This window comes from Pieris napi, chromosome 20 (assembly GCF_905475465.1).
Source record: "Pieris napi chromosome 20, ilPieNapi1.2, whole genome shotgun sequence".
In the NCBI taxonomy this organism is placed as follows: Eukaryota; Metazoa; Arthropoda; class Insecta; order Lepidoptera; family Pieridae; genus Pieris; species Pieris napi.
The window spans coordinates 3,623,204-3,637,122 of record NC_062253.1 but is presented as its reverse complement, the minus strand read 5'-3'; positions in this window follow the sequence as shown (position 1 = coordinate 3,637,122).

Genomic DNA, 13,919 nt, shown 5'->3' with positions numbered 1-13,919 from the left:
AATTCGACTTCGTCGTCGACTTTTTGGGTCTAATGCATGCTGGTTTCCTCACGATGTTTTCCATCACTGTACGATCCGGTTCTAACAGATAGAATGTCCGTTAGTCCAGGGTCAAATTGGAGTTGGTACTGATTCATCTGTACGACCTCACGGTCAAAGGTTGCCAAAGCCAACACAGTACGTGTTATAGGATAAAACTAATCAAAAGTGTTTATATAAGTTATACCACGCTATTTAACAAAGACCTTAACTTCGTGAGCGTAGTCCCCGTGCTCAAATTAATGAAACGAACATTGTTTTAATGGTCTATTACGATTCCACATGAACAGCTGAACGATTTTATTTTCAAAGCTCTTTGCGTGCGTTTAAATAATGTTTTCTAACTTTGAAGCCATCTCAAGCTTGTACAATGGTTAGAAGTGTGTTAGAGTGTAACTCGTCTGTTTGAGCTTCGCTTAAAACTTAATACTGACTTATGTTAAGCTTATACAGAATAAGTTCACTCGTTTTCTTTGTTACATACTGTCATCTATCTCTACTATCCGTTACTGTATCCAACATTAATTGTCTTAGGGATGTTGGGGTACAATAAATTAAATCAAGACGTGCCTTACACTATCTACTCAAAGAGTTACAGATACAATGCAAGACAGCAAGAGCTACAAGGAGCTATCGACGCATGCTTGCCGCCAAAAAGAAAAGCACTATAAAAGTGATTTGAGCTATGCGTCGATACCTCCTTGTAACTTCTGGCCTGGTGCAAAGACTAAATTAAAATAGTATAAGGTCAGAAGAAGTTACATAAAGGTATCGACGCATGCTTGCCGCCAAAAAGAAAAGCACTATAAAAGTGAAAAATTTGAGCTATGCATCGATACCGCCTTGTAACTTCTGACCTGGTGCAAAGACTAAATTAAAATTGTATCAGGTCAGAAGAAAGTCAAGGAGCTATCGACGCATGCTTGCCGCCAAAAAGAAAAGCACTATAAAAGTGAATAATTTGAGCTATGCGTCGATACCTCCTTGTAACTTCTTCTGACCTGGTGCAAAGACTAAATTAAAATTGTATCAGGTCAGAAGAAAGTCAAGGAGCTGTCGACGCATGCTTGCTGCCAAAAAGAAAAGCACTATAAAAGTGATTTGAGCTATGCGTCGATACCTCCTTGTAACTTCTTCTGACCTGGTGCAAAGACTAAATTAAAATTGTATCAGGTCAGAAGAAAGTCAAGGAGCTGTCGACGCATGCTTGCTGCCAAAAAGAAAAGCACTATAAAAGTGATTTGAGCTATGCGTCGATACCTCCTTGTAACTTCTTCTGACCTGGTGCAAAGACTAAATTAAAATTGTATCAGGTCAGAAGAAAGTCAAGGAGCTGTCGACGCATGCTTGCCGCCAAAAAGAAAAGCACTATAAAAGTGATTTGAGCTATGCGTCAATACCTCCTTGTAACTTCTTCTGACCTGGTGCAAAGACTAAATTAAAATTGTATCAGGTCAGAAGAAAGTCAAGGAGCTGTCGACGCATGCTTGCTGCCAAAAAGAAAAGCACTATAAAAGTGATTTGAGCTATGCGTCGATACCTCCTTGTAACTTCTTCTGACCTGGTGCAAAGACTAAATTAAAATTGTATCAGGTCAGAAGAAAGTCAAGGAGCTGTCGACGCATGCTTGCCGCCAAAAAGAAAAGCACTATAAAAGTGAATAATTTGAGCTATGCGTCGATACCTCCTTGTAACTTCTTCTGACCTGGTGCAAAGACTAAATTAAAATTGTATCAGGTCAGAAGAAAGTCAAGGAGCTGTCGACGCATGCTTGCCGCCAAAAAGAAAAGCACTATAAAAGTGATTTGAGCTATGCGTCGATACCTCCTTGTAACTTCTTCTGACCTGGTGCAAAGACTAAATTAAAATTGTATCAGGTCAGAAGAAAGTCAAGGAGCTGTCGACGCATGCTTGCTGCCAAAAAGAAAAGCACTATAAAAGTGATTTGAGCTATGCGTCGATACCTCCTTGTAACTTCTTCTGACGTGGTGCAAAGACTAAATTAAAATTGTATCAGGTCAGAAGAAAGTCAAGGAGCTATCGACGCATGCTTGCCGCCAAAAAGAAAAGCACTATAAAAGTGATTTGAGCTATGCGTCGATACCTCCTTGTAACTTCTTCGAACCTGGTGCAAAGACTAAATTAAAATTGTATCAGGTCAGAAGAAAGTCAAGGAGCTGTCGACGCATGCTTGCCGCCATTATAGGAAATATATAAAATACCTGAAAATCCCATGAGACGTCCCTTCATGCACTTATCGTTCGGTTTCGTAGAAAAATACTTCAGTAACGAGCGTAGAGACGAGTAGACCACACAAATTTCATTTTAATAATGGACCCTTATTCATAAAAGCAATCTTTACGACTAAATATGGAATCAGACGAGTGGTAAAAAAACTATTCTATTATGAACCACGCAAAAAACTAAGAATATTGGTAAGTTATTAGTTTAATTATAATATTATCTTAATATATATAAATTACGTGTCACGTTGTTTGTCCGCCATGGACTCCTAAACTACCGAACCGATTTCAATCAAATTTGCACACCGTGTGCAGTTTGATCTAACTTAAAAGATAGGATAGCTTACATCTCAATTTATACCCGCAATATTATTTTATTGCAAATATTTGTTTATTATTTGATACAATTCTAACAGATGGCGCTGTGTTAAAAGTACTAACGTTTCACATACACTATCTACCTTTCACAGTTCTCCTACCGTTTCCCTTGAATAGTTTACTACTATGTAATATAACAAAAATCACTGCAACGCTTGGCCGGTCTGCTAGTATTTTATATATATCACAATTATTCTATACATATTACTCGTATATATATCAGTTCGACTTTGGACCTTTTATTAATAGCGTACCTACTATTTATTAATTTGAGTTCTTCCGTTTGCTCCTTTTACAGTAAACACCCAATAAATATGTTTGGTATCTACATATTTTCAAATCATGTTTTTTATATATTATATATTATTAAATAAAAAATTAATCAGTGGCGCCACCGATCAGTGCTACCGAGTGGCGATCAGCGACAGTTCCTGCCACACGCCGTCGACTTTTTGGGTCTAAGGCAAGGTGGTTTCCTCATGATGTTTTCCTTCACCGTTCAAGCGAATATTAAGTGCGCACATAGAAAGAAAGTCCATTAGTGCACAGCCGGGGAATGAAACTACGACCTCACGGACCTCACTGAAGCCACTAGGCCATCACTGCTCTTCATATATTGGTACCAAATACAGTCATAACCGTTTTCGACGACATCGTTTACAACAACATACCGGTTATATTGACCAAAATCAAAGGTCCCGGCATAATTCTATTGTATTAGGTTCTTAATAACGTCATCGGCTGTTACGACTATCGGTTTTTACGACCAAATATGAGTGACGGATGACACATTTATTTAATTCCCAATTTTAAAATCAATTAATTTTAAATAAAACGTATTAACCTATTGGTTTCAACCCGTAACCATAGAGTAAATTACACGGAAAGTCAGGTGCATAATTATATCAAGACATAATGTTCCTTTCTCTTTGACTTCAAAAAGTTGCATGCCCGATTGAGAAAGACTTCAATACAAATCCTTAAGCAAAGCGAAATAAAGAGCGGAAAATTGATGAGGAATTATTTCCGTCATTAGTTCGATATAAAATGTCGCCAAGAGAACTCTGAAAGTAAGGGTAGGCGATTAGCATTAAATAAATCGATATGAACTGTAAAAACGTGTATTAAGGTTTGCATATATATTATATTTGGTTTTTAATTTACTATGTATTAATTAGATTATTATTGAAAAATATTGTAACGGACGATCTTAAGATGTCTACAAACGAGTATTACAATTAAATCTCACAACTTATTTAGCCTTAAACAAATTGCTTTTCTCACAGCGTAAACGTATAGTCATAACAATTCACGACGACTCATTGGTCTAGTGGTTAGTACCCCTGACTGCGAATCCATGGGTCCCGGGTTCGATCCCCGGCTGAGACGAACATCGATGTGATGAGATTTGGTGTTGTGCTTAGGTCTTGGGTGTTTAAATATGTATTTATATATCTATCTATCTATAATATGTATGTATATCCGTTGCCTAGTACCCATAACACAAGCTTCACCAGCTTAGCATGAGACTAGGTCAATTGGTGTGAATAGTCTTTAAAAAAAAAAATTAACTGCTTGATTTTTTAAGATACAAGTTCTGTCAAACTATAATTTATATATAATATATGTAAGATATTTTAATTTTTTCATTATATTATTTTACTTTGTAAAACCTAGAATATAGGCTTTAAATGTTGTTTTACAATAGTATCAATCGCTAATCGGGAATAAATAAGGCGCAACTGCGTTTCTATATATATGTCAAGTGACATAAATTAAACATCGTCGATCAGACGGCAATGACAACATTACAAAAGAGTTTATATAAAATACAATATAGAGGAGTTCGTATAGGAAAATATATTATGTTTTCCTTACATATATACCAATTTACATCCAAATCTATTCAGCCTACAACGTGATAAAGTAACCAACATCCATCTCAACTTTCGCATTAATATATACGAAATAGAAACTACTTGTCTAATACAAGATTAAATCAAAGCACTTATGTTAACTTAACTTCAATAAACAAAGTCCTTGAAACCCTTGTAACTTAGTTCAAAACTTACTATTAAGCATAAACAATAGAAAATTGGAAACTTGTCAAAACATGTTCTTTGTTTTATACGCGCAACAAGTGCGGCGCAGATGCGGTGCGGAGGGGGCAGGGGGGCGCATTGATCCTCGCCTGTTGCTCGTGTGACCCCCCACCCGGGGTTATTAGTGTGCACTGTCCTTTACACCTTGTGCCATTGGTAATTGTCTAATAAAGTCCATGTCTCCACCACGAAGTAGCTGTACGGTTTTCGGAATTCCAATAAACCTATCTTGAATTTCGAAATTCAAATATATTTAAATTTCGAATGCCCTACCACGGGCAACGATTTCGAAGAAACTTTTTGGAAATTTCCTTAATGTTATCTTCAAAAATCTCTATTCTAGATTTCCACGCGTGACTAAAGTAACATTTTACTGTGCAACGCTCTGAGCTAGATTTTTAACATAATCTACACTAACATTAAATTTAAAAAAATCGAAATTCGATTATATTTAAATTTCGAATGCCTACCACGGGCAACGATTTCGAAGAAACTTTTCGGAAATTTCTTTGATATTATGGGTCTTCAAAAATCTCTATTCTGGGTTGCCACGCGTTGCTAAAGTAATATTTGTCTGTGCAACCTCTGGTCTAGATTTTTAACATAATCTGCACTGAAATTAAAAGGAGAATTTAGTATCAATTAAACAAACGGTTCGATTCTCAGTCATTATATTTTTAGGCTATTACATAATATACAGTGTTCCTTATTGACGCGCAATTTGTTTTATATTTAAACAGGTTGAAATATAGTTGTAATGATTGGATAACAATATATACCATTCTCAATATAATAAGAATTATTATCCTATATTTCTTACACGTTATTACACATCTACATATTTTATCTGAAGCTAATTGAATTGTTAAATATGGACCAGTGGCCCTAGAACCTTCCAGGTCTGCCCTGCGATTCTGTAACTCACTTCACGAACTCACACAGCGGTTTTCGCATCGGCGGTCGCTCTCAAATCAGTCGTGAAGCAGTCATTTTATGATTTGGCATTCTGAAAAGGTGCTAGTTGCTTGTAGTTTATTGTTTATCAGAATGCCAAATCATAAAATGACTGCTTCACGACTGGTTTGAGAGCGACCGCCGATGCGAAAACCGCTGTGTGAGTTTGTGAAGTGAGTTACAGAATCGCAGGGCTGGGCCTCAGATTTTTGTATCCATTTAGAGATCATTTTTTATTTTTCTTAAGACAAGTAGGTTGGTCCTCACGATGTTTTCATTCACCGAACGATCGAATGTTGAATGGTGTTATTAATATCAGTGAATTAGAAAAAGGTTAAATTAATTAGACACTGCCTACACAATACAAAAATATTTCAAAAGAAAGTAAAAACAGCGCTAGAAAAACAAATTTTAGCGGGCATGTTTTTCCCCTTTGAAAATTTACGAAAAACATTAAACTGTTGAACCGCCAACGTTGACCCTTGTAATCGAGGCAGAATTGTATTTCCCGCGTGCCCCATTTGAATATATTGAGTTTGGAAGAAACTTTCCTAATTATATCTTAAATGTTCGCTTGTCAAATCTCGGCTTCCCCCGTGAGACAGGGCAAAATGGTGAATTATTAAGTACAATTCTTTACTGTTTTCGACAACATCTGTGTTGTAGTATGAAATATTTTTTCGAAACGACGTTACAGAAAAAAATCTTTGTGTAGGTTGAAAACTTATAGACCAGTGCCGATAATTTTTGAACCAAACCAAATATTCCCCTGCTTTTCTAATGGGTTTCATCCTACTGTAATTTTTTTCACTTTTTATTATTTTTAAAGGCTATCTGCACTGGTCTATTATGTCAAATCGAATATTTGAAATTTGACGGCTCATTAGTCTAGTAGTTAGTACCCCTGACTGCGAATCCATGGGTCCCGGGTTCGATCCCCGGCTGAGACAAGCATCGATACGATGAGCATTTGGTGTTGTGCTTAGGTCTTGGGTGTTTAAATATGTATTTATATGTATATCTATCTATAATATGTATGTATATCTTTTGCCTAGTACCCATAACACAAGCTTCACCAGCTTAGCATGGGACTAAGTCATTTGGTGTGAATTGTCAATTACATATACAAATAGTTTTCATTACATTTTTTTAAAGGGAAAAGTATTAATATAATATTTGATTAGCAATTCAGTTGTCTGTAATTTGAAGCAAAGTAATGCCAACTCCTACGAAACAATCGCCGTAAGACCAACATCAAATACCAATAAATATTTAGAAAACCCCTACTTTTTTAATTGTACAATGGGTTTGAGATGTAATTTCAAGTATGAATTAAAATACATTTAGATAATATAACAAATCTTGATAAGAGTGCCCCCTAAATAAATAACCTTACTAAGCGTTCTTGATTCCTCCGAAATTTGGGGGGAAAACCCAAAGTTGCCATCATTGAGCAAAGGTGAACATAACCAGAACTACAGCCCTTTAGCCCCGATGTTAATTATCACAAATTGAATACGACTTACATTCTTCTTACACTTAAACCTATGGAGCATCCTCGACTACGGGACGCGCGACGCGCGATTACGGGAATGACGTCATCGTTGTAGATACATTTGTAGGTGTCAATACATGTTAGACGGATGTTTCCGTGAGACAGGTCAAAAGAGATAATAATTAAGAAGATAGCTGTTTTTATTAGATAAATTGCCAAGAAAAATGTTCTGTAGTAACAACTTGTTAACAGGTTTTTATATATTTTTGCAATAAATTTTAGCAAAATGCTTTTTTCAATAAATAATGAAATTATTAAGAATTATAACGATTCTTTCGATTGAATTCTTCATTTATATCAGATACCATGTATGTAAATGATAAACAACTGTAGTCTGGCAGCATCTACATCAATTATTCCAGGAACGTTGTAAACATCACAGATAAATTTTTGTATTATGTTGAATACACGTTCTTCTTCATCTACATCACCAACAAAATCCAACGTACCAAAAGGGTGAAATGCTTGTTGGTACTCTTCATTTTTCTTCAAAATATTATACGGCTTTTGCTTGCCCTTTTTGAATAATAATAATTTTTCAAGTAATTTTCATGGCTTTAACAGCGCAGTCGGTCTCACTCAGTCTCATGCGCGTAGATAATGCTCTCCCACTCATAGAGATATTAAAATTTAGTTTAGGGGATGATTGGCCCCTTGGATCGGTCTGTCTTCTTGTCAAAGCTTTTATAATAGTTGTCGGATGAACATATATAAAAATGGAGAGTCAGAATTTACGTGAAGTTGACTAATTATTTTGAGACCCTTAAAGCGTCTGTTAAGCAATATGGCCGACGGAAAGTGTCTGGGAGTATTGACAATTTATTTCTAACTATACACTCGAAAACATATATAAAAATCAGCCATGAGAATTTACGTGAAGTAAGTAATGTTTTTGTGTACCTTGATTACCTGATACCTGGAAATTGGCCGTTTGACCAAGCTAGCAGGTAGGCATACGATCATAGTACATACTAACACTACCCAATCGTCCACATTTCATCCGTCAGAAAATACGTGACGTCTGGCGGCCCTGGGATCTTGCTCTATTACCGCAATATTTTTAAATCAAACTATTTCAACCACCCAAATGTTTTGAATGAATTTAGATTGTTCACCACCAAAAGGAAAACTAGAACTTAAAATTCAAATAGCCCTTATATTACATACACTATATATCGCATCCTAAGTAAATATACGTAATTCTTAGAAGAATTTTTGGAAATCGCGTTTAAAGATAATATGTTTGTTCTTTTGTTTTTATTGAGATATACTACACAGATTTGTCCTTTTATGTCACTATAGCTAGTTTTGAAAATTATTTTCAATATTGATATATTCTATAAATAAAGAATAATTTAAAAAATATTTAAGTTTTATATAGTAGTAATTATGACAAAAAATATCTAAAATACAGATTTAGTCAGTCTTGTAAGACTGAAGTTTTTGACAATATTTTTTATAACATATAATAATAATAATAATAAAAACTTTATTTATGACAAAAGGGTTGTGACAGAATTCATATATCGCTAGTCCCCACACTGGGGATGTTCGTAACTAGAAAACAATTATTACGTGGTACATATTTAAAGCAGTTAAAAAAAAGACAAACAAATGACCTATATTCTGTTTACTATATACGAATTGTTATTTGCTCAACGGTTGGTCAAACTCGCCTGTTTTTTTGTCCTAGAATAGTACAAACCCGAATTGCACACCATTTTAAAATTTCTAAATATGAACACTACTAAATATTATTAGTGAAATCGAGTATTGTATGACAGGGGTGTGATAGAGGCGCAAATCTTTTTCTCTCAGCGGTTTGATTTTATGCCCTTAGTAATTAAATTCTCATGTTTCCTAAAATAGGAGTTAGGTTAGGTTACTTATAAAGTCGCAATAATAAAGTTTTCAATTTTAATTAAATTCAGTGTTAATACCAGCCTACTATGTCATACAAGTATAATTACTCAACAAGGACAATAAGCCCTTTTCCAGCCCAGTTAAGTCCGCCGCACATGCGGTACAATAAATAATAGAAATCTTAATAGGAATTTACACTCATATTGCTACATCATATTTTTATTATTCTTTTTGATCTACTGGTACTGATTTCTATATTATTTTTTGTTAGAAAAATCATTTATGAATGTATAAAAAATATTCATCGATTCCCTTATTAATAAAAGAAGTAAATCAGTGTCCTTGCAGAAGGCAAATGGGCAGGAGGCTCGCCTGATGTTAAATGATGATGCAAATGGACAATTAATGCTAGAGGGCAGGCAAGTGCGTTGCCAGCCTTTTAAAAATTGGCACGCTCTTTTATTGAAAGACCCTAAGTAGTTCGGAAATAGTTCTGTGGGCAGCTGATTCCACATAGTAAAGTGCCAAAACTGCCTTAAGAAACGCTTAGTTTGAGAACGACGGACGTCGAAGTGATACGCGTGAAATTTCGCGTTCTGTCTCGACGTCTGACGATGAAACTCAGCTGCAGGTATTAATCCTAACAACTTCTCTGAACATTCTCCGTAGTTAATGCTGTAGAAGATGCAGAAAGACCCCATATCTCTATGCAATGCCAAGGTATCAAGCCGTTCGGAAAGGGATTGATCGGATTAAAGTACCCTTTTATCTCTTTCTGTCAAATGGTTTTTACAATACACGGAAAAGAGACAGAACAGTGCTTTAGATAAAACGGTGTTATAATTACAATTATTAAGTATTACTTTTATATTCTGTAATTTGGTTTTTGTATTTGTTTTGTAACTTCGAAACAACAAAATCCAACAAAGGTAATGGATGAATTCATTGTTCATAAGGTACTGGAATTCACACTCGTTACTGCTTATTATGTCTGCGGTGGACCTTAGAAATTATTTTGCATTCAATGTAGTTTAAAGCGCGAAATCCGTCGGCTCGTAAATTATCGACTATTAATTAACATTAAAGTAATGTGATTACAACACAGATTTGTGTTGCGTATTAATTATAATTGCAAAATCGATATTGCAATTAATCCAGATCACGCGCAATACATATGGGTAATAATTAACACACTTTAAATCTTCATTATTATTATACAGAATACGAAGTAATGGAGATAACAATAACTAACGTAGACCAAGTGTAATAACAAAACTAACATCCATCTGTATTGTTTATGGTATAGAGTTAAAGCCATTATTATTTACCATACTAAAATATCGAAAAGCGGGCTGGAAAAAAAATCTAATTCTTTTTTTTTTGTCTAAAGACAATTCACACCAATTTACCTAGTCCAATGCTAAGCTGGTGAAGCTTGTGTTATGGGTACTAGGCAACGGATATACATACATATTATAGATCGATAGACATATAAATACATATAAAAACACCCAAGACCTAAGCACAACACCAAATGCTCATCACATCGATGTTCGTCTCAGCCGGGGATCGAACCCGGGACCCATGGATTCGCAGTCAGGGGTCACTAACCACTAGACCAATGAGTCGTCAAATTATATTTGCGCACATATTGAAAAAACTTTGTAAATCCTTTGAAACTTGTGAAAGAAGGTGCTTTCTTCACTTGACACAAATAACTTGCAGCAAAAAGAGTAAAAGGAAGTGAATCCAAAAGTTTAACTCTGTTCGAAGTTTTGTGTAGATAACCGAGCCAAGGAAAAAAGGCATTAACTTTTCCCATTACGAGAAAAACGAGTTCGGAAAAAATTAAATCTTTGGGGTTGTTAAGAAATTCATAATAGGATAGATACATAATTCTTTTTTTTGTAATACAGTTATAAGGGGCAATGTTGGCCAAGTGACTTCAGCGTGCGACTCTCATCCCTGAGGTCGTAGGTTCGATCCCCGGCTGTGCACCAATGGACTTTCTTTTTATGTGCGCATTTAACAATCGATCGAACGGTGAAAACATCGTGAGGAAACCGGCTTGCCTTAGACCCAAAATATCGACGGCGTGTGTCATAGGAAGCTGATCACCTACTTGCTGGTTAGGTTCACAATTGATCATGAAACAGATACAGAAATCTGAGGCCCCGACCTAAAAAGTGTAGCGCCACTGATGTATTTTTGTAAATTCTAACAATGCGATCAGCGAATATTGAAAGAACGAAGTGGGTCTCGTATTTCGTTGACGTCGTAATTCATCAGCATTTTGTTAGATAGTGGCATTGCATTGCATTGTAAGTATTTTTATTCAAATTAAATTCAATAATCATTTATTCATATAGGTAACAAAATGTACGATTATGAACCTACAAAAATAAATATATTATATGAAATGCATCTAATTTTACATTAATTGCCAGTTCTCAAATTAAGGGCGTAGAGTGGGAGAGAAGAACTGGCAATAAACTCTCCGCCACTCTCTTAATTTTTAAACTTTATATAGAATAAATATAAAAATATAGCTGGTAAAACTGGCCTAGATCTGTATCTAATACTGTCATTAGAGTTTCCTACGCACCTCTAATGCTGAAAGCATTTTCTCGGTCATAATATTACAATGCCTCTTCTATATTAATAAATAAGGAGCAGTATTGGCCGTGTGACACTGACGCTTTAGACCCAAATAGTCGTCGGCGTGTGTCAGGCACAGAATACTTACTTAACTATTAGAAAAAACAAATGATTACGAAACAAATACATAAATGAGGCTCATACCTAAGGGTTGGCACCACTAGGGGGGTAATATATAGAATATATTACATGTTGCTTCACATGTATAGTCGTAATTTCTTGTATTGCCAGCCTTTAACATTGTGATGTTAAGCCTCTAAATAAACAAGGATTATGTGAAACAAATGAACCTTCAAGGGTCATTTAATCTTTTGTTATTATTTTGTCTTTGTATTGCTTTTAATTGCTATATTTCATGTAAGGTAGCTAATTAGTATATTTCTGTTTAATTTAGTGGTGTTTTCTCTCTTACTTTGGTTAAGAAAATTATTAACTGTGAAACAATTAAAGGTTGTATTTCGATGTCAAGTATCTGTCATTGGACCAATCAGATTCCAGTAGAAACGCGCCATAATTTATAATTTTCCATAATAAAGTGACTATCCTATATTGGTATTGGCTTTAGATAGCAATTGTTTCTTTAATTATCTTATATACGTAAGTAGGAAATGCTTTCTGTATTCACACACCTCATTATTTATCACGAGCTTACAAACAAAGATTAATTGCGCACGTACTACCAGTTTTTATTTATTTATTATACAGAATAATAATAATAGCCTTTTAATTCAGATACATGCATTTAATCACGTTTCTATTTCAATTACTTGCTACTCTCTGCCATTATACCACCAGCTGTTTCTTTAATTTGGTCTATCCACCTTAAAATATGTCTTCCTCTTTTTCCTCTTCCTATTTTTATTGTTTTATTGTATTATACCTTAGGCACCAGTTTAGTACTTTTGCTCTACTTTTCTGTTCTTCTTGCCATGCCCATTTCTACTTTAGTTTATTTATTTTTATTGTAACATCTGTTACCTTAGCTGATTTTATTAAAGCATTGTTATTTTTATTGTTTTTTTGTATTATACACAATAATACAATGTAAATTGTATATAACATTTGAAAACCACTGTGGCTTGTATCACTGTAACAATAGCAGTCAGAACAAATGCATATAAAATAATTCTTCAACTTGTTTTTTTAAGTTGCTACGAACTGACCGAGTAGTCCATTTATTAGTTGTATAAAAGAAAGCAGATAAAGGCAGCTCACAATGACGACTATCTTTACTTGTCTTATAGTAAAAGAAGTTTTCACTTAAAACTCGTACTTTTTCTATCCTTTGTACTTACTTCTATTCGCCTTCTTTCCGCTCCTTGACAATGTATAATATCTTTAAATACTCATACGATACAAGTTTTCTTAATACCAGTGCTCTAAAAAATGTCCAACAATAACAGATAGCGATATTACGTAGACTAAAAGTGATATAATGAATGAGTAAGCATTTCTCGTGTAATTTGTTCCCGTCAGGCCGGGGTCTGGCTTTACTGATAACGTTGTTAAACTCTGGAATACACTTGATGTTGGGTGCCCTCTCTTGAAATAATGATTTCAATTAGGTTCACTTTTACGAGTATTCGTGTTCTATGAAATAGGGACTGGAAAGAATACTCACGACGTAGAAAAAATGCTTCCACTATTTGTACCTTTACATTTTTAAACTAGTCAGGGTTTTAATATTAGACCTTCATAAAAAGAAGGCAACGCGACCGGCAATACGTTACCTTTTATCGCTGACCCGCTGGCTTCATTACCGCCTTTTAAAAAAAAGACTGAGTTAAGAGGAATTCATATATTCTAGGTTCGTTTAAGAAAATAAAAATCAGTGGCGCTAGAACCTCTTTTAGGTCTTGGCCTCAGATTTCTGAATCTGTTTTATGATCATTTTTAAATCTAATAAGCAAGTTTGTGATCAGCCTTCACACACGCCGTCGACTTTTTGGGTCTAAGACATGTCAGACACCGTTCGAGCAAATGTTAAATTCGCACATAGAAGAAAGTCAATTGGTGCACAGCCGGGGATCGAACCTACGACCTCAGGGATGAGAGTTGCACGCTGAAGCCACTTGGCCAACAATGCTCGTTTAAAAAAAGAGCATATCAATTCTTAAAAGGCCAGCA